General features: G+C 30.4%; 1 long non-coding RNA gene across 1 annotated transcript; it reads right to left on the bottom strand.

Annotated features, from left to right (window-relative positions):
- Window positions 1-1911: 1911 nt before the first annotated feature.
- On the bottom strand, window positions 1912-5364 carry LOC145075210 (uncharacterized). Its single transcript, XR_013692378.1, has 3 exons — window positions 5165-5364; window positions 3139-3199; window positions 1912-2049 (listed from the first exon to the last, which is right to left on the bottom strand). It is a non-coding gene; the product is annotated as an uncharacterized LOC145075210 (long non-coding RNA).
- Window positions 5365-6091: the final 727 nt, after the last annotated feature.

The following is a 6091-nucleotide window of genomic DNA, read 5'->3' on the forward strand; positions in this document are numbered from 1 at the left end:
TAAAGTGTTTGCTAAGGATTTCTAAAAATTCACGAGTTATCTATTAAGCTAAACTCCATTTGTGAAAAAGAAGAAACACTAAAACTTGTAATTCAAAATCTGACAATTTTGACCTTTTTGATTGGGGTCCAATAATGGTTAAAATAGATAAAGTAAAGACTTAACATATTTAGACGAATAATTGTGCATTGTCAAAAGTACGTCGCTGCAAGTTTAAAAGTGAACACTAAGTTTTGCAATGTTGTAAGTTTTATAAACACAAATTATAAAACTAATTTGAAATAAAATAAACAAATAAGGTGTGTTTTGAAATGTAGGCATCAATGATGTCTTTTAAACACATTTGGATTGGAAAGTTGTAACACTACCATGTTAGGTTACTAGAATACACATTTAAGTTTAGTACAATGCGTAAATGAGAAAGTAGTCAAAAGACTTAAAACAAAAGTGGTTTGAAAGATCCGATGAAGCTTTTATGCGTAATATGAACTTCAATGTCATATGTCTATGTTTTATAGCATAGAATTTAAACACTTTTATAAAAGAAAATGTTTCTAAGTTTTTCGAAAACGTGCCAAAATGGTAATCAAGGTTTAAAATGGTTTCTATGCCCTTTAAAAGCACATCTATCCATTGAAATGGATTTGAAATGAAATTGAAATAGCAAGGTAAAAACCAATATTGGTTAAGTTGAGTTTTGGAGAAAATCGTTAAGTTAAAGCAAATTGTCAAAAGAGTTTTAGCGAGAATATGGCTTAAATTGTTAGGACATGTCTACTAAGTTGAATGAAGTGGATATAAAATATTTTATCGATAATAAATAAAACCGATGAAGCGAAATAATTTTTCGATGGAAGATTAAGAAGTAAGGAATAAGTATGTTAGTATACCTAATCATACTTAAATACTAAGGCGAGTACCGATGTCTTTTCCCCAAGATAAAGAACAAGAAAAAAAATTATTTGAAAAACGTTTTATGGTGTCAATGCAGTTTCACAGCCTTTTATAGAGGTCAAAGGGACATCCTATGTTAAGTTTGAAGCTCAAGGTGGAAACAACGTAGAGTTAAATCGTAGAGTATTAATAAGGTCTCACGTATGGGTAGCAATGGGTTAAACCTCTGTGTCTCCTCCTGAGTCGAATCTGGAATGTCTGCTAATGGTATCCAAGTGATTACTTAGTGGCGACTCATCTACCTCTTGACGCGATGCTCCAATTATCATTCGTGTCTATATTGAAATGCTTTTTCCTAGTCGTAACTCTAGTACGAAGACGATGAAGAGGTATTGAGGAATAATTGGTATAGGTTTCGACTTATGATTATTACTAGTGTATATCTAGCTACTAACCTTACATCTAAAGTCAATAGCTACCAAGGAATACTCATTCTCAGTACTAAGTGCATTGCTCCTAGAGTGGCTAGTGATATAACCTAAGTTGTTAACCTAGCACTTGATAAGGGATAAGAATATTTCTAAATAAAGGCATTGTGGTAAAAGTGTACTTAGTTTCTAAGTGTACTTAGATGAATGCCTATAATATGTAATGCCCGTACGCACACCGAAAAACTTTGTTTTTCAAAAGTTCAAGCTGAAAATCGTTTTGAACATAATTCTACTATAACTGTTACAAGCCTTGCATTAAATTTCCTTAATTAAGCATAGTTGGCCAGGCTATACTTAATTAGAGTCCAATAATGCGTACTCGAATTAGTTATACTAGTAGTACGTTCGGTATTTTAAAAACATTTTGAAATTTTTTTTTGGCTATAGTTGTGGTTCTCCAAAGGAAAACCGGTATTTTCTATAACCTTCGGCTCGGATACCATTTCCTGTCACACCCCGCTAAAGCGGAAACACAGGGCGTAGCAGTACAAAGGGTTTCATAGCAAAAGTTAAAAGACAACACCAACCATAGTATTAAAAATCATTACAATTTTACAATGGGTTTGAACAACTTTGAAAAGAAATTACAATGAAAATTGGAATACAACACATGCAAATGCTCCTAACAGTGAAGTGTCCCTAAGTGCCACTTACTCGATAATTCCTGAAAAAGCATGTAAAACGAGCGTCAACTATAAAATAGTTGGTGAGTACTCACAAATAAACAAAATAATCTTGGTTCCATGGGTTGAAATCAAAAGTTTTGATAAAAGTTTCCAATAATACAAGTATATTGTTAAAATGAGTAAATAAGTTTGTAAAAGCAACGTTCTTTGTCATCATGAGAGATAAAGTATATTGCCCGAATAAGATGCAACATTCATATTTTCATGGAAGATAAAGTTCGTTGCTCAAACGAGTAAACAAGTTTCATTGCTAAAATGAGCTGTCAATTTCGTTGCTACAAGGAGCAAACAATTTCATTGCTAAAACATGTATATAAGTTTCCACTAGTAAAAGTTTGTTGTTGTAATGAGAAATAAAGTTCATTGCTATAATGAGAAACCAGTTGATTGCTATTATTGATAACAAGTTTATTGCTATAACGAGAAACGAGTTTGTATGTGTATGAGCAAACAATGAGTCTCAACCAAACCTATGACTGAAGCCCTATCGAGATCTATGCTTATCGTTCCATAGATGAATATGGTATCATGCACTCCAGCAATAGGGCGAGTGAGGAGTTGTCAATTCCTAATAGCGCTATCCATAATGACCATTGGCTCAAAGAGTTAATGGTTAGTGATAAGGGAAGGACCTTAGAACGATAAGTTCTCATGTTCCGTGTTGCATAGACATACATAAAGAAACATAGCAATACAATAGCAATCATGTTTGATACAAATCAATTTAAATACAACATGAAAATTATAGTTTTTCTGGACATGCTTTTCCACCCCAAAACATAAAAACTGAAAATAGGGGAGTATGTGAATACTCACAATATGCAAAATATAGCAACCAAGTTTATACGACTCAAATAAATACAACGAATATAAATAGTCTAGGACATGCTTTTCCACCCCAAAACATTTAAAAACCGAAAATAGGGGAGTGGTGAATATTCACAATATGCAAAATATAGTAACCAAATTTATACGAGTCAAATAAATACAACGAACATAAGTAGTTTAGGACATGCTTTTCCACCCCAAAACATAAAAACCGAAAAAGGGGAGTGGCGAATACTCACAATACATTGAGATGATGCAAATGGTGCCTTGACTATGTTCCACGTGTACCACTACCGATTCCTACCATATTGGTATTCACTAGTGAGTCTCTAATCGAAATGTAACACTAGTATACTTACTACTCCAATAGAATTATGCCAATACTGAGTCACAATTGAATATTGATAAATTATAAATATTTTTCTGTGGAAATTAAGTTTCAAAGAATCAATTGTTATTTAACAATTTAAGCGGAAAATTTCCATTATTGAAATGTTAATATTTAACATTTTAGAGGTGTTCCAATGATTAAATATTCAAAACTAAATCAATTTAGTTCTAAAATTTCCCAAACTTTGCATTTTAGTTTTAATTGAAGTAAAAGACCTCAAGATAAATTTTCTTGAATTTTTGATTTGTCTAACGATTTTTCAACACTTTAGTTTATTGAATAACCATAAAATTATGAAAAATACTAAACAGTAAATAAAAATTACCAAACTTCATATTTTGGTTCTAAATGTTTAAAAGGACTACCAGATAGTTTTTCATGGATTATGGATATGCATAACCATTTTTCATATATTTAATTCTCTAAATATATAAAAATTCATGAAAAATAGAAATCAGTTAAGAAAGTGCCCCACACTTTTTATAGTAATGTCATTACACATACGTAATCTGTGAAAAATATAAAAATGGGTTTCTAAACTTTTTAACCAATTTTTATGATTTTTATGCATTTATTCTAATAAAAATTGAAATAAATATAAAAAAAGTTTCCAAAAATTATCCAAACTTTTTATTTAACTGTTATTATATATAAATAGGCTGGGAAAAATATAAAAGATATTTTTCAGTGGGTATTTCTATTTTTCCTTGTTTTATCCCCTTAAATAATCATTAATTGAAGAATAAATAATAAACAGTTAAAATAAATTACCAAAAATTTTTGTAACATCATTTAGAGTGTAAGTAATCTGGGAAAAAATACTAAAAGTGGTTTTCATATTGTATAATCCGGTTTTGGGTATTTATGTATATTTAAGTCTATTTAACCTTAGAAAATAGGAGAAAAATAGTATACAGTAGATAAAAATCATCAACATTTGTATGTGACCTCATACTGTACAAAATGGTGTTCTGGTAAAATTTCATGAATTTTGGATAATCAAAACTTTTTTTCCTATTTTTAGGCCATTATAATTACCAAAAATTGGGAAAAATAGGAAGACATGATGAAAAATTCTGAAATTATTTTTCTCCGTCTCCCACCACAGGTAAGAGCTGCGAAATGTTTTAGATACAATTTTCACACTTCCTAAAGTGGGTTTGTGATTTATTATACCCAAACAAAAAGAAAATGGAAAATCATACTAAACAGCAACATAAATCGATTAAATTTAATGAGAGGTCATTATTCACCATAGGGGTCATCCAAGAATTTATTACGGATTTATAGACCTCTGTAAGTATTTTATATGATTTATTGCCCTATTTTATTGCATTAATTATAATAATTCGATAAAAATGAATTATCTTCTAGAAATTTACAGAGCATCTTATTTTGTTGATGAGAATCTGGGAAAAATCGGATTTGGTCAGAAAATGAATTTTAGATATTTATTTGGAAATAAATCTTTCATTAACATATTTGAAAGCTTTTTAACAACAACTTTGATCATCAAGCATCTAAACTTGAAGATCATCACATGCATGTTGTTTTGAAGACCATTCATGAGTTTTGAATGTTCAAAAATCGTTTTTGATAGAAAAATTTGGATGCATGTGGTGATTTTTGCCCAAAACTTGTATAAAAGGGCATTATGTTGATTTTGACTTAGGTTTTGGTCCTTGGATTTCACCATTAACAACATGCATGTTGTTTTTGGGTGAAATACTACCACCATCATCATCAAAACCATGAGTTTGTGTGTGTGTATGTTTATGTGTTCATGATCTTTCATTAGAATGGTGTAGAAGAACAAAGAAATGCAAGAAAATCCATGAAAACTTGAAGGAAAATGAAAAAAAATGGTGTTCTACCTTAATGAACACCATTAGATGATGAAGATTTTGAGTATCTTGAGTGTTCTTGGACATGTTGGCTGTAAAATTTCGTGGTTCATAGTGGGAGGAAGAGAGAAAATGTGTGTGAGAGTGTGAGAGAGAAATGAGAGAAAATGAGGGAAGATGGAGTGTGAGAGAGAAGAAGAATCATTTTGTGTTGGGAAGAGGAGAGGCATCTTGGGAGGAGGGAGTCCGGCTTTGGAGTGGAGAGAGGGTCTCCCTCTCTTAAATTTTATAAAATTATAACTTTATTTTATAAAAATATCAAGTTTTTATAAAATATGCACCTTATTTTAATTTTCATTCACAAAACCTTGATTTTTTTGCATAGAAATAAGGTTAAATACTAATGACTTAAATTTTATTTTTCTTAATTGAATTCTCATAATTTTTATTATTATAAGATCATATTATAAGTTTCATAATTATTTTTATAGAAATTTTTAAGGTTAAAGTTTATAAATATGAGTTTTTAGGGCATTTAGGGTTTTTGAGAGTTTGTAAGTCTTTGGATATCAAAATTAATTAAATTTTGAGACTTCAAACTATTTTAGAGTTTCATAACTCTTATTCAAGTTAGAAATAATGTTTGTAATATTTTTTTTATCGGTTTATTGGCATTCTATGTAGTGATTCCGAGATTCAAGCGAAATTGAGGAATCAAGTATACTAGTCCTAGTCTACAACTTTGACTTAAGTTTCTATGAGACTCCGACCTAATTTCTACAACTAGGTCAAGTGCATAATGTGTGTATATGATTCATGAAATTTTGTTCGAGTCAAAGAGTGACCCAAATATGGATAGTCACTACAGCTCAGTAGATGTAGAATTCACATATCAATGTGAAATCTAAGTACACTATCCATTGATTCTAATTGTTTCCAGGTTTCTAGTAGGTTATA

Source organism: Lactuca serriola, chromosome 9, assembly GCF_051521515.1.
Source record: "Lactuca serriola cultivar US96UC23 chromosome 9, Lser_US96UC23_V15, whole genome shotgun sequence".
Lineage (NCBI taxonomy): Eukaryota > Viridiplantae > Streptophyta > Magnoliopsida > Asterales > Asteraceae > Lactuca > Lactuca serriola.